At 35.4% G+C, this 25,381-nt stretch overlaps 1 long non-coding RNA gene across 1 annotated transcript; it reads right to left on the bottom strand.

Annotated features, from left to right (window-relative positions):
- Positions 1–24,310: 24,310 nt before the first annotated feature.
- Positions 24,311–25,144, bottom strand: LOC149630986 (uncharacterized). Its single transcript, XR_016374092.1, has 2 exons — positions 24,995–25,144; positions 24,311–24,464 (listed from the first exon to the last, which is right to left on the bottom strand). It is a non-coding gene; the product is annotated as an uncharacterized LOC149630986 (long non-coding RNA).
- Between the last annotated feature and the right edge of the window lie 237 nt (positions 25,145–25,381).

Genomic DNA, 25,381 nt, shown 5'->3' with positions numbered 1-25,381 from the left:
TAGAGGCCTTGTCCAACTTCCGTTCACCAAGAAGTTATTCTGCGCCATCATCTTGGGACACGATAAGTACTTTTTAATTTTAATTAAAGAACCTAGACTGAAAATAAAAACTACGGGAAATCGCGTAAACAACGAAGTCAAAAACGATTTTTTTAATCGCGGGTGTATTGAACCGTTTAAAAATAATTTAATCTTACCAAGAGTAGTGTGGGTTTTTTATCGCGCAGTTAGTAGAGCGTTTGAAACGTGTCAGTTTAACTTTCGCGTTAGTCTCCGTTATTCAAGCGTTAAAACTACTTACCTTGATGCTCAACTAGAGGCCTTGTCCAACTTCCGTTCACCAAGAAGTTATTCTGCGCCATCATCTTGGGACACGATAAGTACTTTTTAATTTTAATTAAAGAACCTAGACTGAAAATAAAAATTACGGGAAATCGCGTAAACAACGAAGTCAAAAACGATTTTTTTAATCGCGGGTGTATTGAACCGTTTAAAAATAAACTTAATCTTACCAAGAGTAGTGTGGGTTTTTTATCGCGCAGTTAGTAGAGCGTTTGAAACGTGTCAGTTTAACTTTCGCGTTAGTCTTCGTTATTCAAAAGTTAAAACTACTTACCTTGATGCTCATCTAGAGGCCTTGTCCAACTTCCGTTCACCAAGAAGTTATTCTGCGCCATCATCTTGGGACACGATAAGTACTTTTTAATTTTAATTAAAGAACCTAGACTGAAAATAAAAATTACGGGAAATCGCGTAAACAACGAAGTCAAAAACGATTTTTTTAATCGCGGGTGTATTGAACCGTTTAAAAATAATTTAATCTTACCAAGAGTAGTGTGGGTTTTTTATCGCGCAGTTAGTAGAGCGTTTGAAACGTGTCAGTTTAACTTTCGCGTTAGTCTCCGTTATTCAAGCGTTAAAACTACTTACCTTGATGCTCAACTAGAGGCCTTGTCCAACTTCCGTTCACCAAGAAGTTATTCTGCGCCATCATCTTGGGACACGATAAGTACTTTTTAATTTTAATTAAAGAACCTAGACTGAAAATAAAAATTACGGGAAATCGCGTAAACAACGAAGTCAAAAACGATTTTTTTAATCGCGGGTGTATTGAACCGTTTAAAAATAAACTTAATCTTACCAAGAGTAGTGGGGGTTTTTTATCGCGCAGTTAGTAGAGCGTTTGAAACGTGTCAGTTTAACTTTCGCGTTAGTCTTCGTTATTCAAAAGTTAAAACTACTTACCTTGATGCTCATCTAGAGGCCTTGTCCAACTTCCGTTCACCAAGAAGTTATTCTGCGCCATCATCTTGGGACACGATAAGTACTTTTTAATTTTAATTAAAGAACCTAGACTGAAAATAAAAATTACGGGAAATCGCGTAAACAACGAAGTCAAAAACGATTTTTTTAATCGCGGGTGTATTGAACCGTTTAAAAATAATTTAATCTTACCAAGAGTAGTGTGGGTTTTTTATCGCGCAGTTAGTAGAGCGTTTGAAACGTGTCAGTTTAACTTTCGCGTTAGTCTCCGTTATTCAAGCGTTAAAACTACTTACCTTGATGCTCAACTAGAGGCCTTGTCCAACTTCCGTTCACCAAGAAGTTATTCTGCGCCATCATCTTGGGACACGATAAGTACTTTTTAATTTTAATTAAAGAACCTAGACTGAAAATAAAAATTACGGGAAATCGCGTAAACAACGAAGTCAAAAACGATTTTTTTAATCGCGGGTGTATTGAACCGTTTAAAAATAATTTAATCTTACCAAGAGTAGTGTGGGTTTTTTATCGCGCAGTTAGTAGAGCGTTTGAAACGTGTCAGTTTAACTTTCGCGTTAGTCTCCGTTATTCAAGCGTTAAAACTACTTACCTTGATGCTCAACTAGAGGCCTTGTCCAACTTCCGTTGACCAAGAAGTTATTCTGCGCCATCATCTTGGGACACGATAAGTACTTTTTAATTTTAATTAAAGAACCTAGACTGAAAATAAAAATTACGGGAAATCGCGTAAACAACGAAGTCAAAAACGATTTTTTTAATCGCGGGTGTATTGAACCGTTTAAAAATAAACTTAATCTTACCAAGAGTAGTGTGGGTTTTTTATCGCGCAGTTAGTAGAGCGTTTGAAACGTGTCAGTTTAACTTTCGCGTTAGTCTTCGTTATTCAAAAGTTAAAACTACTTACCTTGATGCTCATCTAGAGGCCTTGTCCAACTTCCGTTCACCAAGAAGTTATTCTGCGCCATCATCTTGGGACACGATAAGTACTTTTTAATTTTAATTAAAGAACCTAGACTGAAAATAAAAATTACGGGAAATCGCGTATACAACGAAGTCAAAAACGATTTTTTTAATCGCGGGTGTATTGAACCGTTTAAAAATAATTTATTCTTACCAAGAGTAGTGTGGGTTTTTTATCGCGCAGTTAGTAGAGCGTTTGAAACGTGTCAGTTTAACTTTCGCGTTAGTCTTCGTTATTCAAAAGTTAAAACTACTTACCTTGATGCTCATCTAGAGGCCTTGTCCAACTTCCGTTCACCAAGAAGTTATTCTGCGCCATCATCTTGGGACACGATAAGTACTTTTTAATTTTAATTAAAGAACCTAGACTGAAAATAAAAATTACGGGAAATCGCGTAAACAACGAAGTCAAAAACGATTTTTTTAATCGCGGGTGTATTGAACCGTTTAAAAATAATTTAATCTTACCAAGAGTAGTGTGGGTTTTTTATCGCGCAGTTAGTAGAGCGTTTGAAACGTGTCAGTTTAACTTTCGCGTTAGTCTCCGTTATTCAAGCGTTAAAACTACTTACCTTGATGCTCAACTAGAGGCCTTGTCCAACTTCCGTTCACCAAGAAGTTATTCTGCGCCATCATCTTGGGACACGATAAGTACTTTTTAATTTTAATTAAAGAACCTAGACTGAAAATAAAAATTACGGGAAATCGCGTAAACAACGAAGTCAAAAACGATTTTTTTAATCGCGGGTGTATTGAACCGTTTAAAAATAATTTAATCTTACCAAGAGTAGTGTGGGTTTTTTATCGCGCAGTTAGTAGAGCGTTTGAAACGTGTCAGTTTAACTTTCGCGTTAGTCTCCGTTATTCAAGCGTTAAAACTACTTACCTTGATGCTCAACTAGAGGCCTTGTCCAACTTCCGTTGACCAAGAAGTTATTCTGCGCCATCATCTTGGGACACGATAAGTACTTTTTAATTTTAATTAAAGAACCTAGACTGAAAATAAAAATTACGGGAAATCGCGTAAACAACGAAGTCAAAAACGATTTTTTTAATCGCGGGTGTATTGAACCGTTTAAAAATAATTTAATCTTACCAAGAGTAGTGTGGGTTTTTTATCGCGCAGTTAGTAGAGCGTTTGAAACGTGTCAGTTTAACTTTCGCGTTAGTCTCCGTTATTCAAGCGTTAAAACTACTTACCTTGATGCTCAACTAGAGGCCTTGTCCAACTTCCGTTCACCAAGAAGTTATTTTGCGCCATCATCTTGGGACACGATAAGTACTTTTTAATTTTAATTAAAGAACCTAGACTGAAAATAAAAATTACGGGAAATCGCGTAAACAACGAAGTCAAAAACGATTTTTTTAATCGCGGGTGTATTGAACCGTTTAAAAATAATTTAATCTTACCAAGAGTAGTGTGGGTTTTTTATCGCGCAGTTAGTAGAGCGTTTGAAACGTGTCAGTTTAACTTTCGCGTTAGTCTCCGTTATTCAAGCGTTAAAACTACTTACCTTGATGCTCAACTAGAGGCCTTGTCCAACTTCCGTTCACCAAGAAGTTATTCTGCGCCATCATCTTGGGACACGATAAGTACTTTTTAATTTTAATTAAAGAACCTAGACTGAAAATAAAAATTACGGGAAATCGCGTAAACAACGAAGTCAAAAACGATTTTTTTAATCGCGGGTGTATTGAACCGTTTAAAAATAAACTTAATCTTACCAAGAGTAGTGTGGGTTTTTTATCGCGCAGTTAGTAGAGCGTTTGAAACGTGTCAGTTTAACTTTCGCGTTAGTCTTCGTTATTCAAAAGTTAAAACTACTTACCTTGATGCTCAACTAGAGGCCTTGTCCAACTTCCGTTCACCAAGAAGTTATTCTGCGCCATCATCTTGGGACACGATAAGTACTTTTTAATTTTAATTAAAGAACCTAGACTTAAAATAAAAATTACGGGAAATCGCGTAAACAACGAAGTCAAAAACGATTTTTTTAATCGCGGGTGTATTGAACCGTTTAAAAAATAAACTTAATCTTACCAAGAGTAGTGTGGGTTTTTTATCGCGCAGTTAGTAGAGCGTTTGAAACGTGTCAGTTTAACATTCGCGTTAGTCTTCGTTATTCAAAAGTTAAAACTACTTACCTTGATGCTCAACTAGAGGCCTTGTCCAACTTCCGTTCACCAAGAAGTTATTCTGCGCCATCATCTTGGGACACGATAAGTACTTTTTAATTTTAATTAAAGAACCTAGACTTAAAATAAAAATTACGGGAAATCGCGTAAACAACGAAGTCAAAAACGATTTTTTTAATCGCGGGTGTATTGAACCGTTTAAAAAATAAACTTAATCTTACCAAGAGTAGTGTGGGTTTTTTATCGCGCAGTTAGTAGAGCGTTTGAAACGTGTCAGTTTAACTTTCGCGTTAGTCTTCGTTATTCAAAAGTTAAAACTACTTACCTTGATGCTCAACTAGAGGCCTTGTCCAACTTCCGTTCACCAAGAAGTTATTCTGCGCCATCATCTTGGGACACGATAAGTACTTTTTAATTTTAATTAAAGAACCTAGACTTAAAATAAAAATTACGGGAAATCGCGTAAACAACGAAGTCAAAAACGATTTTTTTAATCGCGGGTGTATTGAACCGTTTAAAAAATAAACTTAATCTTACCAAGAGTAGTGTGGGTTTTTTATCGCGCAGTTAGTAGAGCGTTTGAAACGTGTCAGTTTAACATTCGCGTTAGTCTTCGTTATTCAAAAGTTAAAACTACTTACCTTGATGCTCAACTAGAGGCCTTGTCCAACTTCCGTTCACCAAGAAGTTATTCTGCGCCATCATCTTGGGACACGATAAGTACTTTTTAATTTTAATTAAAGAACCTAGACTTAAAATAAAAATTACGGGAAATCGCGTAAACAACGAAGTCAAAAACGATTTTTTTAATCGCGGGTGTATTGAACCGTTTAAAAAATAAACTTAATCTTACCAAGAGTAGTGTGGGTTTTTTATCGCGCAGTTAGTAGAGCGTTTGAAACGTGTCAGTTTAACTTTCGCGTTAGTCTTCGTTATTCAAAAGTTAAAACTACTTACCTTCATGCTCAACTAGAGGCCTTGTCCAACTTCCGTTCACCAAGAAGTTATTCTGCGCCATCATCTTGGGACACGATAAGTACTTTTTAATTTTAATTAAAGAACCTAGACTGAAAATAAAAATTACGGGAAATCGCGTAAACAACGAAGTCAAAAACGATTTTTTTAATCGCGGTTGTATTGAACCGTTTAAAAATAAACTTAATCTTACCAAGAGTAGTGTGGGTTTTTTATCGCGCAGTTAGTAGAGCGTTTGAAACGTGTCAGTTTAACTTTCGCGTTAGTCTCCGTTATTCAAGCGTTAAAACTACTTACCTTGATGCTCAACTAGAGGCCTTGTCCAACTTCCGTTCACCAAGAAGTTATTCTGCGCCATCATCTTGGGACACGATAAGTACTTTTTAATTTTAATTAAAGAACCTAGACTGAAAATAAAAATTACGGGAAATCGCGTAAACAACGAAGTCAAAAACGATTTTTTTAATCGCGGGTGTATTGAACCGTTTAAAAATAAACTTAATCTTACCAAGAGTAGTGTGGGTTTTTTATCGCGCAGTTAGTAGAGCGTTTGAAACGTGCACTGTAAAAAATAACCGTACTGTCTAGTACCTTTAAAGGTATTTTTCAATGCATCCCCAGACGTACCTATATGGTTCTACAAAATACCGTTGTGTAAGGGTTTTATGAAATACCTCTTGAAGAAGGTACTTTTGAGGACTACAAGGTATTTTGTGATCCCGTAATGGGTATCATTTAAACCTCAACAAAGGTCGGAATAAAACTTTCAAATTGTGAAAGGTACTCCTTATTACCGAAAAGGGTACCTGTTAACACTCAAAAAAGTTCGATAATATACTTCTAAAGGTATTTTGTGCTACCGAATTAGGTGTCAAATAAAACCCACAAACAGGTCTAAATTATACTTTCGCGCCATCAAAAATATTTGCGCCACATTTGAAACTGGTAAACTTTCCTTTATTACCGCGGGCTTGAATCATTTTCAGACATGGTAAGCAATACACCACTTCGATGCAAATGAGACTGAAAGACACGAGAGTAATATTTTCCTTCCATCTCAACTTTTAGTGTCTGTGTTGTGGGCTTACGGGATGAGGGTAAAATTTTGCCTTCCATCTCGCCTTTAAGTGTCTGCGCCATAGGCTTGCGGGGTCGTGAGAGTTCGCATAGTAAGCAAGGGATTAACCACTCTACATTTCCCGATACTATATTTAGCTTCCCCTTGTTAAGGAAGGTGTGATACTGTTATAGTGTAAAGGTAATTCAGGGTCACATATACATGGATATTTTCTGAATGGCGACTGAACGCGTAAGCTCGGATTCAAACCTTTATATTAACTATGTAAGCCTTATATCATAATTGTATTGCCTTTAAATGATGTAACGTATGCTAGTGTACATAGCTGTCAAAGAAAATAATTAATGTTAATTGTATGTAATTATATATTTAAGAAAAACCACTAGCTAGGAAACTTGAGATTGAAATTGAAATCTCGGGTAGAAAACCACTACCCTATTCTACCCTACCGAACCTATTCTTTATGGTTATTAATAATATTCCAACAGAGATTTCTTCTACGCTGTCATTACTAGTGCTACTGGTGAAGTAAACAGTTAGTGTTAGAGAATTTGGGCTAGAAGTATTATATCATGTATTTTACTTTCGTAGTGTTAATTATAATCAGCACGCCGGAACTAAAAACTCCCTCTAAAGGAGTCTGTTAAGTCCTTTTCTACTTCCAGGGTACGATAACATACCAGCAGAAGCGCAGAAACTCTAAAAGGTTTCATTATATACCTTATATTTCCAAAATACCTTTTTCGAAATCATTTAATACCCGCACTGTGAGACAACTAATAAAATACGTTCATGGGTACTAAAAAGGTCGCGGAGGTATTTTATAGTACCTTCAAAATACCTTTATTTTTAACAGTGTGTCAGTTTAACTTTCGCGTTAGTCTTCGTTATTCAAAAGTTAAAACTACTTACCTTGATGCTCAACTAGAGGCCTTGTCCAACTTCCGTTCACCAAGAAGTTATTCTGCGCCATCATCTTGGGACACGATAAGTACTTTTTAATTTTAATTAAAGAACCTAGACTGAAAATAAAAATTACGGGAAATCGCGTAAACAACGAAGTCAAAAACGATTTTTTTAATCGCGGGTGTATTGAACCGTTTAAAAATAATTTAATCTTACCAAGAGTAGTGTGGGTTTTTTATCTCGCAGTTAGTAGAGCGTTTGAAACGTGTCAGTTTAACTTTCGCGTTAGTCTCCGTTATTCAAGCGTTAAAACTACTTACCTTGATGCTCAACTAGAGGCCTTGTCCAACTTCCGTTCACCAAGAAGTTATTCTGCGCCATCATCTTGGGACACGATAAGTTTTTTTTAATTTTAAATAAAGAACCTAGACTGAAAATAAAAATTACGGGAAATCGCGTAAACAACGAAGTCAAAAACGATTTTTTTAATCGCGGGTGTATTGAACCGTTTAAAAATAAACTTAATCTTACCAAGAGTAGTGTGGGTTTTTTATCGCGCAGTTAGTAGAGCGTTTGAAACGTGTCAGTTTAACTTTCGCGTTAGTCTCCGTTATTCAAAAGTTAAAACTACTTACCTTGATGCTCAACTAGAGGCCTTGTCCAACTTCCGTTCACCAAGAAGTTATTCTGCGCCATCATCTTGGGACACGATAAGTACTTTTTAATTTTAATTAAAGAACCTAGACTGAAAATAAAAATTACGGGAAATCGCGTAAACAACGAAGTCAAAAACGATTTTTTTAATCGCGGGTGTATTGAACCGTTTAAAAATAAACTTAATCTTACCAAGAGTAGTGTGGGTTTTTTATCGCGCAGTTAGTAGAGCGTTTGAAACGTGTCAGTTTAACTTTCGCGTTAGTCTCCGTTATTCAAAAGTTAAAACTACTTGCCTTGATGCTCAACTAGAGGCCTTGTCCAACTTCCGTTCACCAAGAAGTTATTCTGCGCCATCATCTTGGGACACGATAAGTACTTTTTAATTTTAATTAAAGAACCTAGACTGAAAAAAAAATTACGGGAAATCGCGTAAACAACGAAGTCAAAAACGATTTTTTTAATCGCGGGTGTATTGAACCGTTTAAAAATAATTTAATCTTACCAAGAGTAGTGTGGGTTTTTATCGCGCAGTTAGTAGAGCGTTTGAAACGTGTCAGTTTAACTTTCGCGTTAGTCTCCGTTATTCAAGCGTTAAAACTACTTACCTTGATGCTCAACTAGAGGCCTTGTCCAACTTCCGTTCACCAAGAAGTTATTCTGCGCCATCATCTTGGGACACGATAAGTACTTTTTAATTTTAATTAAAGAACCTAGACTGAAAATAAAAATTACGGGAAATCGCGTAAACAACGAAGTCAAAAACGATTTTTTTAATCGCGGGTGTATTGAACCGTTTAAAAATAAACTTAATCTTACCAAGAGTAGTGTGGGTTTTTTATCGCGCAGTTAGTAGAGCGTTTGAAACGTGTCAGTTTAACTTTCGCGTTAGTCTTCGTTATTCAAAAGTTAAAACTACTTACCTTGATGCTCAACTAGAGGCCTTGTCCAACTTCCGTTCACCAAGAAGTTATTCTGCGCCATCATCTTGGGACACGATAAGTACTTTTTAATTTTAATTAAAGAACCTAGACTGAAAATAACAAGTTGGGAAAACCAAAATATTACCTCTCCGAGTCAAGACGACTACTTACAAACTTATTTACCCAGATATGGAAATGTTTCTTAAGTTAAAATTTATGAAATATTAAAGCAGTATACAAAGCATAGCAAATATACTGTAAATCAGACGACATTTTACATCCAATAATGATATACTTGTACACATTAAAATCATCCGATGGGGGAGAAACGGGAAATGAAGAGATAAAACTTTGGAGGGATACTACCTTTACGTGTTTGTAAAGGCCCAATTTTCTACTCCTCAACTGTATGCCCTCTATGTTCAAAGCCATATTCACAACAGGGTTGCCATATAAACACTATCCTCTCGTTTCACCTCAACGATTTTCTTAGTTTGTCAACATGACTGTTAACGTTACATAACACCAAAGCTTATTTGTGGCTACACACACTGAAAGTAAATGCGTAAAATGAAAAGCATGAAAACACGAAGCTATTATCCGATTACGATCAGACCTTTCACTGGTCTGGGCTGCGTTCAGCAGAGCTCACCAAAAAAGACAGCGGATTTTGGAAATGTTTACCGGTGAGCTCTGTCGTCATAGCTTTTCTCCGGTCATCGGCGTTTTATAAATGACGCTAGCGCAATAAAGCGTGCAAGGTACCAAGGCTTAACAAAAATTGTATGATAACATATTTATAGAGATAGATAACAACTTTTATAATTAAAATTAGAAACTAACATATCTCTTAAAATTCTCGCGTGATCAATTGGTTTCACGCCAATTAAATAGCTATAGTCCCATAGAGCTATTTGTATTGATTCATCCATGGTTTTTTCGCCAAGCTGAGAACTACACGCTTTACGTCACGTTATCCAAAAAGCCGACTATTTTCTTTGAAAACCGCGCTAGCTCAGCGCTAAGCACCGTGACGTCAAAATTCAAAAACAAAATCCCGTTATGTAGGACACTGCTAACAGCGCTGGGCTCTGCTGAACGCGGCCCAGATTTCCACCATGATTATATAATCTAAGCCTAATTATTTAATAGTGTATTTAACTTTCGGCTCACTCTGAACCGTTAATGTCTCTGCATTACAGAAACGAAAACCAAACCCAAGCGTTTACTTTTTGGTTCACTAGGCCTATTAACAAATAACAGTTCATTTGACCAACATTGTAGCGTTGCGCTTGTATTCACTTTAGGAAGGATTATGCTATAAACAGATGTAGTATAGCTTAAGTAATATATAAACATCCATTTTAAATAATAATATTAAAAAAATCTTTGGAATATCAAAATGAAATAGAGCTTTAAAGCTACAAAAGTACTAAATGCATCATAATTACGAAAAATATTTCCACATATTCATTTTATATTATGGAAAACGGGAATATTAAGGTTCTGAAGGATTTCTTTACACATCAAAACAAAAACGAACTTCTAACGCAGCGCACTAGTGTAACAACGGACGGACACATATAGACAAACACATAGACTACTGTAACAACGGACGGACACATATAGACAAACACATAGACTACTGTTTTACCCTTTCCGTATTAATTTTGAGTTTAGAGACATGATTATCTTAAATATTAAAATAAATATAATTAATATTAAATATTTTCTTCGATAGTTGTTCGCCTTATTGAGCGTTACATCGTTTTGAAAAAGAATAATTAAACATTCTTGAGAGACTTGACTAATATTGGCGTTTGAAATGAAGCATACGCCGGTTGCGTCGCCTTACTCAAATAGGTAGTATATAAGGGTGTCGAATCGCAGCTATGGATAAGAACAGCGCAATTGCGTGAACCTTTGGTGGAAGCCCCACCTTAGGGAGGCCGGACGTTTCTCGTAACCCTGGCCGATCGCCGCGTATGTCTTAACCTTAATGATGATGATGGAGTAGAAGCCAGGTGTACAGACTGGTGTCCATGTGGGATGGACAAAAACAAAGACCAGAAGATGGTGGTCTTAGAAGCCAGGTGTACAGACTGGTGTCCATGTGGGATGGACAAAAAAAAGACTAGAAGATGGTGGTGTTAAAAGCCAGGTGTACAGACTGGTGTCCATGTGGGATGGATAAAGAGCAGATGACGGTGGTGATTAGAAGCCAGTGTGTACAGACTGGTGTCCATGTGGGATGGACAAAGACCACAAGAGGGTGGGGATTAGAAGCCAGTGTGTACAGACTGGTGTCCATGTGGGATGGACAAAGAGCAGCAGACGATTGTGATTAGAAGCCAGTGTGTACAGACTGGTGTCCATTTGGGATGGACAAAGACCAGAGGCTGGTGATGTTAGACAGGCAATGGAGTAATAGCATGTAAGTGTAATACAATTTTCGAAATTTCCGGAAATTGAGAACACGTTTGCTCCGATTTGCAAACTGCGAACGCGGTCACGTGGGTATAACAACAGACAGACACACACACACACACCCATACGGGCACACGATTGACACTTGGGGACCGGTAAGGAGTGATTGACATCTGAGGACCCAATTAACTATAGTTCATTAAAAAGAGGATTTCATAATTAGTTGAGCGCCGTAAAGCATATAATTAAACACTCGCTGTGGAAAAAGAACCCAAGACATTTATATGTAGGGACCTGAAAACACACGATATTTTCACCGCATAAATGGGGACCTTTATTCCAGATTACTTTCAAATTTCAGATATAGATGTCGCTAGGTGAAAGTCCCCACTTGTCAATGAAGTCACTGCGTGGATCTTGAAAGTGTATAATCAAAAAATGTCCCCAGATATAAGGTAGGAAGACTGTTTAGGTCCCCACTTGTAAACCTGAAATCAGCTCAAAACTTAAGTGTTAAGCTAGAAATAGGACTGATTACTTAAATTTCATTCTGATAATCAATATTTTAACTATAAAATTATAATATACATGAAATTTGAAAATGTGTGTTTAAAAGACCCCACTTGTCTGTTGAAATGACAGTAAAGGTCCCCACTTGTAAATTTATCGAGTGTGAAAAATGAAATTGAAATACTTGATTGAACCATAAAGGCTTTGACACTAATTCAAAATCTAATAATTTATACACAAATGTCCCCAGATATAAGGTTGGAAGATTGTTTAGGTCCCCACTTGTAAACCAGAAATCAGCTCAAAACTTAAGTGTTAAGCCTTTAAAAGGTCCGATTACCCAAATTTCATTATAATAATCAATATTTATACTATAAAATTAAAATATACATGAAATTAGAAAATGTGTGTTTAAAAGACCCCACTTGTCTGTTGAAATGACTGTGAAGGTCCCCACTTGTAAATTTATCAAGTGTGAAAAATGAAATTGAAATACCTGATGGAACCATATAGGCTTCGACACTAGTACAAAATCTAATAATTTATACACAAATGTCCCCAGATATAAGGTTGGAAGACTGTTTAGGTCCCCACTTGTAAACCAGAAATCAGCTCAAAACTTAAGTGTTAAGCCTTTAAAAGTTCCGATTACCTAAATTTCATTATAATAATCAATATTTAAACTATAAATTTAAAATATACATGAAATTAGAAAATGTGTGTTTGAAAGACCCCACTTGTCTGTTGTAATGACTGTGAAGGTCCCCACTTGTAAATTTATCAAGTGTGAAAAATGAAATTGAAATACTTGATTGAACCATATAGGCTTTGACACTAGTACAAAATCTAATAATTTATACACAAATGTCCCCAGATATAAGGTTGGAAGACGGTTTAGGTCCCAACTTGTAAACCTGAAATTAGCTCAAAACTTAAGTGTTAAGCCTATAAAAGGTCCGATTACCTAAATTTCATTATAATAATCAATATTTAAACTATACAATTAAAATATACTTGAAATTTGAAAATGTGTGTTTAAAAGACCCCACTTGTCTGTTGAAATGACTGTGAAGGTCCCCACTTGTAAATTTATCAAGTGTGAAAAATGAAATTGAAATACCTGATGGAACCATATCGGCTTCGACACTTGTACAAAATCTAATAATTTATACACAAATGTCCCCATATATAAGGTTGGAAGACGGTTTAGGTCCCCACTTGTAAACCTGAAAATAGCACAAAATTTAAGTGTTAAGCCTTTAAAAGGTCCGATTATCTAAATTTTATTATAATAATCAATATTTAAACTATAAATTTAAAATATACATGAAATTATAAAATGTGTGTTTGAAAGACCCCACTTGTCTGTTGAAATGACTGTGAAGGTCCCCACTTGTAATATTATCAAGTGTGAAAAATGAAATTGAAATACCTGATGGAACCATATAGGCTTCGACACTAGTACAAAATCTAATAATTTATACACAAATGTCCCCAGATATAAGGTTGCAAGACGGTTTAGGTCCCCACTTGTAAACCTGAAATTAGCTCAAAACTTAAGTGTTAAGCCTTTAAAAGGTCCGATTACCTAAATTTCATTATAATAATCAATATTTAAACTATACAATTAAAATATACTTGAAATTTGAAAATGTGTGTTTAAAAGACCCCACTTGTCTGTAGAAATGACTGTGAAGGTCCCCACTTGTAAATTTATCGTGTGTGAAAAATGAAATTGAAATACTAGATTGAACCATAAAGGCTTTGACACTAATTCAAAATCTAATAATTTATACACAAATGTCCCCAGGTATAAGGTTGGAAGACTGTTTAGGTCCCCACTTGTAAACCAGAAATCAGCTCAAAACTTGAGTGTTAAGCCTTTAAAAGGTCCGATTACCTAAATTTCATTATAATAATCAATATTTAAACTATAAAATTAAAATATACATGAAATTGGAAAATGTGTGTTTAAAAGACCCCACTTGTCTGTTGTAATGACTGTGAAGGTCCCCACTTGTAAATTTATCAAGTGTGAAAAATGAAATTGAAATACCTGATGGAACCATATAGGCTTCGACACTAGTACAAAATCTAATAATTTATACACAAATGTCCCCAGATATAAGGTTGGAAGACGGTTTAGGTCTCCACTTGTAAACCTGAAATCAGCTCAAAACTTGAGTGTTAAGCCTTTGAAAGGTCCGATTACCTAAATTTTATTATAATAATCAATATTTAAACTATAAAATTAAAATATTCATGAAATTAGAAAATGTGTGTTTAAAAGACCCCACTTATCTGTTGAAATGACGGTGAAGGTCCCCACTTGTAAATTTATTGAGTGTGAAAAATGAAATTGAAATACTTGATAGAACCATATAGGCTTTGACACTTATTCAAAATCTAATAATTTATACACAAATGTCCCCAGATATAAGGTTGGAAGACGGTTTAGGTCCCCACATGTAAACCTGAAATTAGCTCAAAACTTAAGTGTTAAGCTATAAGCAGGAATGATTACTTAAATTTCATTCTAATAATCAATATTTAAACTATAAAATTAAAATAAACATGAAATTAGAAAATGTGTGTTTAAAAGACTGCACTTGTCTGTTGAAATGACGGTGAAGGTCCCCACTTGTAAATTTATTGAGTGTGAAAAATGAAATTGAAATACTTGATAGAACCATATAGGCTTTGACACTAATTCAAAATCTAATAATTTATACACCAATGTCCCCAGATATAAGGTTGGAAGACGGTTTAGGTCCCCACTTGTAAACCTGAAAATAGCTTAAAACTTAAGTGTAAAGCCTTTAAAAGGTCCGATTACCTAAATTTCATTCTGATAATCAATATTTAAACTATAAAATTAAAATATACATGAAATTAGAAAATGTGTGTTTAAAAGACCCCACTTGTCTGTTGAAATGACTGTGAAGGTCCCCACTTGTAAATTTATCAAGTGTGAAAAATGAAATTGAAATACCTGATGGAACCATATAGGCTTCGACACTAGTACAAAATCTAATAATTTATACACAAATGTCCCCAGATATAAGGTTGGAAGACGGTTTAGGTCCGAACTTGTAAACCTGAAATTAGGTCAAAACTTAAGTGTTAAGCTATAAGTAGGAATGATTACTTAAATTTCATTCTGATAATCAATATTTTAGCTATAAAATTATAATATACATGAAATTTGAAAATTTTGTTTAAAAGACCCCACGTATCTGTTGAAATGACAGTTAAGGCCCCACTTGTAAGTTTTTTGAGTGTTAAAAAATACTAAAGAAAATTTTCCATTTATTCTATTAGTTCACTCTCACAACTTTCCTAAAGCACCGAAATATCAAGGTAATTACGTGAGAAATGTATGTCAGTTTTTACCCTAAATCAGAAAATGATGAATCGTTGGTAACGTTAATTTCAAAAATATATTGATGATTTACAAACCGAGAATTCTTGAGATTTCGCTCAAACTCTGAGTATAATTGCTAAACAAAGATTTTACTCGGGGGAAAGAGATACCGCTCAAACTCTGAGTATAGTTGCTAAACAAAGATTTTACTCGGGGAAAGAGATACCGCTCAAACTCTGAGTATAGTTGCTAAACAAAGATTTTACTCGGGGAAAGAGATACCGCTCAAACTCTGAGTATATTTGCTAAACAAAGATTTTACTCGGGGGAAAGAGATACAAGAAATCCGAGCTGTGCTAATTAATTAGTTCGCTATTTAAAAATCTAATTAATTGGCATTTCTCACTAATTGAAAATGGTAATTGAATTTTAATTACTTTACAGCTAATTGAGAAATAATTATAATAAATAAGTGTGCATCGGAAAGGCATTTATCTATTTTAAAATTAATTAGATTTAGTTTTGGCTTATTAGCCAATTGGATTTTCAATTAATCTCTTTCGCCGATTTGTAGTAAAAAATCGAGTTTCATCTAAACGGGAGAGAATGCATCCCACTACCAGTAGTGAGGGGGGAACAAAATTGTTAACCCACCCACTGTTTCCTCTCTCTCCGTTTCACAGTGAAAACTATGACTCTTTCGTAAATCGTAACTCCCGTATTTCGATCATGATTTTTCCCTCTTGAATTAATAGCAGTGCGCATGGATTTAAAACTCCGGAGCCCGTTTTAGGAACAGTGGCAAGAAAATGATGAAATGAAACTAAATTTACCATGATGGAAGTTTCGAGGCTTTTCTCATTTCTCGAGAATAATACAAGTTAGGCTTTCATACCCCTTTATCGAAAACAATAAATGCATAACCAAAGGCGGAGTAGGAAGTCCATGGGCACTTTCATGGTGCTATTTTTTACTTACGGTTAATTTTTTGACCTTAATTGTGCAGGTAATTAATTAGAAATTTGTAATTGAAATTAATTAGTTTAAAAATAAATGACTAATTTCTTATTGAATTGAATTAGTTTATATGTCAAATTACTTATTGGCTAATTAATTAGTTTAAAACATTTTTCTAACTGCTAATTGTAATTATTTAGTTGCCAGCTTAATAGCATAGCTAGGCAAGAAATTAACATATTAGAAGTATTCGGATTTTTTTGTGATTTTGAAAGATGCAAACAGTTTTCACAAGAGCGATTGCGCTGAAATTTTCCTACTATTGAAGCGTTTTGTTATTACAGCCCAATAAAAGAAACCTTTATTAATTCTATGATGCTAGAACAGATCAAATTAAGACTACAGATTTTAAGGAAGCTAAATACGAATGATATTGCCAAGAAATTCGAGAAGAATTGGTTCGGCATTGTATTTTAATAACGTTGTGTTACTTATTTATAACAAATTTCTTTATAACGGTGTTTTAATTCCTAAATTTATCGATATTTCAAAATAAAAAATGGCTTGAAAAGAAAATAATTTTAACCACTTAATATTTTGCTTTAAAATTGACCTCCCTTGTAATTTGAACAATATTTAAATTACACTCTCTAATACGATTGAAACAATGTGTTTCTAACCTTTTTGTCTATTCATTTAGAACTGTACTTCTAGACCTTCCAGAGTTAAAATATAATAGAAAACAAAGGTAGGATCCTCAATTATTCATAATAGATAAATCGCGCCAGCATTTATTACAATCCTTTCAAATCCTACGACTCATACCGTTCGAAGCTCTCTGTTTGAACTTTCCATCTCTTGGCACTGAGTGGCGATTGAGTCTCGAGTAATTAATTATGGCTTTTAAAACTATTTAAACGATTGAATTTGCCTAATTTATTATGAATACGAATTATTACTTACTAGTATTTTCAATCCACCATGAGGTCATAAGGTATGTTCCATAAGTTTGTCACCGGTAACTGAGAGTTTGTCTTGAAGTGACGCTGGCAAAACGTCATAGATTCTGTAAAAGGCTTAACAAAGACTAAATAGGAAGATGGACTGAATAACCGAGTGCACTCAATTCTCGCGTCGTTCGCGATAGCTCTAAGTAAGTCTCTAGCATAAGTTTCATACTTATGGAACATATCTTCTTAACTTATGATCCACCTTATTCCCTATCGCAAGAACATACTCTTATCTCGGGATTCGTGGAGGAGAGGAACGGGAAGAAATTCATCTGTCGGCTGCTACTGTAGCATACGACAGACGAATTTCTGGATTTTCTTCCCGTTAATGCTCTCCACGAATCCCGAGATAGCCCCAACTTCCGACGATAGGGAATAAGGTGGATTAGCTGGTATCCTTATGGTTTTCTCATTTGAGAATGATTCGCGATCCTAATGTAATAAATCTAACCTTGATATCTCACAAATGTCTGCGGTAATTCAAATTAAGCTTGGAACCAGTTTTCATTTAAACGACCCTTTATTTAATCAGGATTATGTTAAATTTGTGTAATTAGTCCAAAATTAACATATTGCGAGGGAATTCCAAAATGCGAACAGACTAGAAGCCTTCCAGAAGCTATATTAAACCCATAATTCTTCCAATTAGTTGCAACAATTAATTCTTCTTTTCAACAGAGAGACACTTTGCTTGTACGCGACTCTAAAATCATATAACACAAGCCTGCAGTGTACCACGTGACCACGTCCACGTGCAGTGGCGTAGGAACGGGGGGGTACAAGGGTACATTGTACACCCCTAAAATTTTACTAGGGCGCCTAAATAGGTCAGAAAGGGCGCCAAATTTATAATCAAAGGGCGCCAAAATTACACTGCAGTAAAAAAGAGGTGAATAGACCATTTCGGTATTACGCTCGGTGCCGTTTCCCGTCCTAGGGGAGGAGCTAAGAGCCCGTCTTTTGTAAGGCATAAAAAGGCTTATTCGGCTTATCAATGACAGCTTCACAAATTTGGGGCGCTGAAGACCGTTCGCGCCTTCGCAGAGATAAATACCGAAATGGTCTACTGTGAAAATCAAGCGGACTCGGAGAAAACTTGTTTTTAAAGGCAACGGCTGCAGGAAAGTTGGACGACGAAACCCAGTCTTTTTCTGTTTGCAACTCAATTCGTCTCCTTCTTGTTGTGCCTGCCATTACACTTCAGCAGAAAGAAGTTTCTCTATATTGAAGCTTTTAAAAACGTACTAACAGCAAGTCCCCAGAAGTCCTATAATTAACCAAAAATCCCAAATTTTAGAAAGTATCCTATAATTTCTATAAAGTCCTATTTTTTGGTATTTTGGTGTAATTATTTATATTCCCAGCTGTGTGACGTTTTAAACTCAGAATTAGCAAGATCTCATTTGGTCAGACCAAAAAATCGCTGAGCTCGCTTCGCTTGCTCAGGATATTTTTACCTTCAATTGTCTCATAATTGAATTTGAATTTTTTTTCGTTTGTTTTTGTTGAAATTATAGCAATTGCTTTGCATTCTGAGCTTCGTTCTAATTTAATTTCACCTAAGACCTTTCATCTGAAATGTCTAAGCTCACAGATTAAGCTCAATTATAGCACAGACCTTTAATTATAAAAAGGAATTATGGAAATAGGGTTTTCTCTGAAAAACATCTTTTCCTACCTGACCCTTTTAAATAGTTTGATTTGGTAACTTTTCAATCACTTTTTTGCTTGTTGTTTTTTTTTTAATTATTGGTCAATTTCCTAGTAAATCTGAATGTGTGTCTTCTGTGTGAACCCTTTAGCATTTGATTAGATATAGGTGCTATAACGCTCAAGGTCTTCTCATTTATGAGTCCAATATAATCCTATAATTTTATGAATCCGGTCCTATAAAATCCTAAAATTTTGCAAAAAGAATCCTATTTTTCCTATTAAAAAATTCTCAAAAAGAGTTGATGCCCTGACTTTAGGGCAACAATGACTCAAAAAATACTAAAACATGTCCAGAGAGGATTGATAAAAATTTCATGTGGAAAAGGTTTTTAACAACCAACACCTATCGGACACTAGTTTTTGAATTCACCGTCTCACTTGTCACTGCAATTAAAATACTATGTTTCCATCTTGTTCAATATATTTTCAACATTTTTCTTATCTTTGGGAAGGGGGCGCCCAAATCCATATCTAGACTGTACCCCCCTAAATTCGAAACGTTCCTACGCGCCTGTCCACGTGTTAAGTTATTCGTAAACCTTCGGTTGAGAAACCCAAAACGTACCAAAGAGAACCAAAGAGGAAATTTGCTTGTCCACTTTTAAAAATAAATTAAGCCCAAGTCCCAAAGACCCCAAGTCAAGTGATGCTATCTGTCTCTGTTATCGGAACTATTTTATCCCTTTCATGAATTATCATTATATATAAATCCGCCTACAATTCATCACGTAGATTTTCTCGTCAGAAGTAAATGAACGACTCTATGTTAAATTTTATTTTCAACAAGCCGTTAATATAATTTTAAACATATTTAGCCTTATCAAACACAATTAGAAACTCTCCCAGATAATAATAAACACATTTCAACCATAAGATTTCTGGAAATTAGAGCTGAAATTCAAAAATAAAGTTTTCGCGCCACGGTAATCTACTTCTGTCTCCTTTTTTACCAGTCTTTGAACACCCCTCCTACCCCAAACCCGATTTCCATCTGTTTCCTTCATGTACATGTAAAGAACCTACAGTAGTTGGCAGAACAAAAATGAAGGTGCATAATTCTCCCCTACATTCTCTGCACTGTCATAATGGATGACAACCAGACAAGACTCTCTCCTCTCGTTTTGTTGGGAAATCATAAACGCGTGAGAAAAATTGTTTTCCCGCTATAGGATAGTCGACTCCGAGGGGTCGGCCATTCACGAAATCAAACTTAAGAAATCCGAAAACATTAACAAAATCACAAATCCGGCAACAATTCAAACTTATTTCGCTGATTTCGAAATCTCACAAGAAAACCGAAATCAGTAACGAAATAACGAAATCACAAAATCAGTAACGAAATAACGAAATTACAAAATCGGTAACGAAATAACAGAATGAAAAAATTAGTAAATAAATCACAAAATCAGTAAAGAATTCGCGAAGTCCATTACAAAATTCACGAAATCCAAGAAAAAGTCTCAGAATCCATGGAAATCACAGGAAATATCTCAAAATCCGTGGAAATCACGGGGAAATATCTCAAAATCCGTGGAAATCACGGGGAAAATCTAGCAAAATCCGTGGGATTTTATCGAATCTTGAAATGAATAAAAATCCGACTAAATCAAACGATACCCGAAGAAATCAAATTGTACTTCAAAATCCCGTACATTTTATCCAAAACGTCCGACCCCTCGCTCTACTCCTTATCTCCGACGGCAGCTGATGCGATATATACACTGTTCCAGCTTCGGTTGTAAGTACGCGCAATGCTAGGTCTCAATGTGAGGTAGGTTTTTGCGTACTGCCAACAGAAGAAAGCAATACTGATATTTAGGATTTTAAAACGCCATATTCTGTATAGATAGTTTTCACACATGGAGGATTCATACCATTTACACAAGGAAGACGGGCTATCTGGAAGACAAAAGCAGACGGGTTTTTGTCCGCCAGATAGCCCGGTCTCCTGGTGTAAATGGTATGAATTCTCCTTGTGTGAAAACTATTTATACTGAAAAAAAATATTTGTTCGTCGTTACATAGAGACCTAGTTTGGCTAGTGCTGAAAACCAATGCTGGAACAGAGTATATATCGAATAATCATAATAAGTTGCCATCGAACGGTTTAAAACTTTAATTACAAAAACCTTCCTCGCCATTCAAATCAGTACAACCACAGGAAAAATGAATCTAATCTATCAAACAACAAAATAAATCCTTCTCTCGCAAAGACTAAATAACTCATACTCTTACACAAAAAACTTCTTCTGCTATCAACAAATGTTTAGCCATTAAAACAAAAAAATAAAAATATTAAGAATGGTGAAAATGGAGCTTAAAGAAAAAGTTAGGCATTGACTTAAGACGAACCTCAACTTAAACTCCATAAATTAAAGCTTAAAAAGTATATCAAACCCAAGGTTTACTCGTTCAGCACACGCAAAGTGAATTTGTTTACATTAGGGTTCGGTGCTAATAGGTCACGGGAATCTCAGAGCAGGATTCTAGCTATGTCAATATCAGAATAATGTCAATATACATTATGCATGACGTCACGAGTGTCGACTTCTACACCTGCCCCCATTAATTGACGCAGAAAGACCCAGAACACGGCTGTTTAAGATTCCAAGCAGATGAAATCTATGAGTTCCTCTCAATATATTTGGGGAGAACTCTTAACAAACGCTTAGATTTTGAATTTGTGTCAAACCCTCTACGATTGTTTTAGGTATTTCAACAGACAAGTGGGGTCTATTAAACACAATTTATCTAATTTCATGTATATTATAATTTCATAGTTAAAATATTGATTATCAGAATGAAATTTAAGTAATCAGTCCTATTTCTAGCTTAACACTTAAGTTTTGAGCTAATTTCAGGTTTACAAGTGGGGACCTAAACCGTCATCCTACCTTATATCTGGGGACATTTGTGTATAAATTATTAGATTTTGAATTAGTGTCAAAGCCAATATGGTTCCATCAAGTATTTCAATTTCATTTTTCACACCCGATAAATTTACAAGTGGGGACCTTCACAGTCATTTCAACTGACAAGTGGGGCCTTTCAAACACACATTTTCAAATTTCAAGTATATTATAATTTTATAGTTAAAGTATTGATTATCAGAATGAAATTTAAGTAATCAGTCCTATTTCTAGCTTAACACTTAAGTTTTGAGCTAATTTCAGGTTTACAAGTGGGGACCTAAACCGTCTTCCTACCTTATATCTGGGGACATTTGTGTATAAATTTTTAGATTTTGAATTAGTGTCAAAGCCCATATGGTTACATCAAGTATTTAAATTTCATTTTTCACACTCGATAAATTTACAAGTGGGGACCTTCACTGTCATTTCAACTGACAAGTGGGGTCTTTTAAACACACATTTTCATATTTCATGTATATTATAATTTTATAGTTAAAATATTGATTATCAGAATGAAATTTAAGTAATCAGTCCTATTTCTAGCTTAACACTTAAGTTTTGAGCTAATTTCAGGTTTACAAGTGGGGACCTAAACCGTCTTCCTACCTTATATCTGGGGACATTTGTGTATAAATTTTTAGATTTTGAATTAGTGTCAAAGCCCATATGGTTACATCAAGTATTTCAAGATAATTTTTCACACTTGATAAATTTACAAGTGGGGACCTTGGCTGTCATTTCAACTGACAAGTGGGGTCTTTTAAACACACATTTTCAAATTTCATGTATATTATAATTTTATAGTTAAAATATTGATTATCAGAATGAAATTTAAGTAATCAGTCCTATTTCTAGCTTAACACTTAAGTTTTGAGCTAATTTCAGGTTTACAAGTGGGGACCTAAACCGTCTTCCTACCTTATATCTGGGGACATTTGTGTATAAATTTTTAGATTTTGAATTAGTGTCAAAGCCAATATGGTTACATCAAGTATTTAAATTTCATTTTTCACACTCGATAAATTTACAAGTGGGGACCTTCACTGTCATTTCAACTGACAAGTGGGGTCTTTTAAACACACATTTTCATATTTCATGTATATTATAATTTTATAGTTAAAATATTGATTATCAGAATGAAATTTAAGTAATCAGTCCTATTTCTAGCTTAACACTTAAGTTTTGAGCTAATTTCAGGTTTACAAGTGGGGACCTAAACCGTCTTCCTACCTTATATCTGGGGACATTTGTGTATAAATTTTTAGATTTTGAATTAGTGTCAAAGCCCATATGGTTACATCAAGTATTTCAAGATAATTTTTCACACTTGATAAATTTACAAGTGGGGACCTTGGCTGTCATTTCAACTGACAAGTGGGGTCTTTTAAACACACATTTTCAAATTTCATGTATATTATAATTTTATAGTTAAAATATTGATTATCAGAATGAAATTTAAGTAATCAGTCCTATTTCTAGCTTAACACTTAAGTTTTGAGCTAATTTCAGGTTTACAAGTGGGGACCTAAACCGTCATCCTACCTTATATCTGGGGACATTTGTGTATAAATTATTAGATTTTGAATTAGTGTCAAAGCCAATATGGTTCCATCAAGTATTTCAATTTCATTTTTCACACCCGATAAATTTACAAGTGGGGAGTAGTAGGGACTACCTAGATATGCAGACATCCAAGATGGCCGCCACCCCAAGATGGCCGACCTCTCCTCATCCACCAAACTTGCAAACAAAGATTAAGCTAAATTCCTACCTGATCAACCCTACCTTCCAGCATGCTATGACTCTTTAGAGGGGTTTTACCCATTTTTCCCCCCAAAACAAGCTCGGCTAACCCTCGGAGGCTGTAGTTCTTTTAATAAACCAGTCTAGTTATTTTGTAAGATTCTTGTTTGAATTTCCCGCCATAAAAAATAACCTTTAAAGTATGTCTGAGAAACAAAGACAAATATATAAATAAAGATTTTTTAATAACAAATACCAAATAATATATACAATAAAATAGAGAATAACAAGAATATAAATATAAACAAAAATTAAATTAAAACCAGAAATATTTACCGCTACTTTTACCGCTAATGTCTTTAAATCGAAATTTTGAAGGTAGTTGTTTTTATCTCTGGCGTAAAAAGCATCTTGCTCAAAGTGACATTTTGATTTTCAAAACTTGATATTTTAGTCAAAATCTTAACTGAAAGCCGCTCTTTAAATCGTAATTAGCGCCGCGTTTTATTAACAATTTCACGACATCAACGTGGCATTCACTCTAGCGGGGCGTCGGCCACTAGCTTTTTTTCAGGCACTCTGGTGGTACATGCCTCCATTGATTCATGAAGATCTTGGGCCTTTCGGCTCCGAATCCTATCCACGTTGATCGAGCGAACAGCTGTTAAGTTTGAGAAGGACATCGAAGTCAAGGCCTCACTGAAGAGAACGTGCTCCATTTGGTGCAGGGTACGCAGAACCTTATGCGGTGGCAGGGCTTGTCGGGTTGTACGGGCCATGTCCTATAAAATTCTTCGTTGACCCTTTACCTCCCGAAGGAAGTTACATCCGAGCCACTGTGGGGTCTGGTCGTCTTGTTCTGGTCTGGTTGTTTGAGCCAGAACTTCTCCTTCATTGCAGTGTCAGCCCGACCTTGCGAAAGAAATCGAACCACAACCAAAAGGCTTTGCTCGTGCATTCTAATGGCTGAGCCGACTTCACACAAATTTTACGCAACTTTCAAGAGACCAATGGAAAACACGTCAAATTAAGTCTTGCGGCGGAAGAAGTAGCAGGACTTAATTTAAACTCGATTTTCCTTCATTGCAATAGTCCGTTGTATGGACGCATATCACACTGCAATGAAGGGCGATTCATGAACCTCCTCAACATCATCCGTGACCAAATTTTCCGGATTTCTGACGTAAATCTCTTGCATTTGGTCACGAACTATGGCCGACGTTGAGTGGTGGGACGCGAAAAAAAAATGCGACTTCACACAAATTTACGCAGCTTTTCGGTGCAATCAAATGTGGCAAAGCAGGGATTGTACTGAAAAGCTACGTAAATCTAGCCCATGAATCGAAATTGGTCCCTTTTCAGGCAATGCCCGAGAAGAGACAGTTGGCATAATCGAAATTGGTCCCTTTTCCGTTGGAAAATTGAGTTTGGTCTTTACTCACCCAACAAAAGCGGCACGAGTTAAAGCAAGACATCTTTAGTTGGACTTTTAAGAGCATAGCTGGGCAACTGATAACTTTCTCCGCGAAACACAGAGCTTATATACTAAATGACCGAGAGCAGATTTAATATTAAACAATTTCTCTAGATAAAAAAATTATGATTAAAGATGCACCAAGTACACACCGTTACGCCAAAGCTCGACATTTGCGTCATTGAATCTATTGAACCTAAAATATTAATTCAAAGATCGGATACGCGTACAAAAACTATATTAAAACCTAACGCCTGGTACGCTTTGTTTCGGTTTCAAAATGAACTCACGTCCTTTTTTGACGGAAAAATACCTCGCTATCATATTTGGTTGCCCGTCAAAGAGCGCATCAAGC

Source organism: Phalangium opilio, unplaced genomic scaffold (genome assembly GCF_054372755.1).
Source record: "Phalangium opilio isolate 3A_F unplaced genomic scaffold, DU_Popi_V2 ptg000101l_1, whole genome shotgun sequence".
Lineage (NCBI taxonomy): Eukaryota > Metazoa > Arthropoda > Arachnida > Opiliones > Phalangiidae > Phalangium > Phalangium opilio.
Note: the sequence above shows the minus strand (reverse complement) of the source record. Positions and strands in the feature narration are given on the sequence as shown.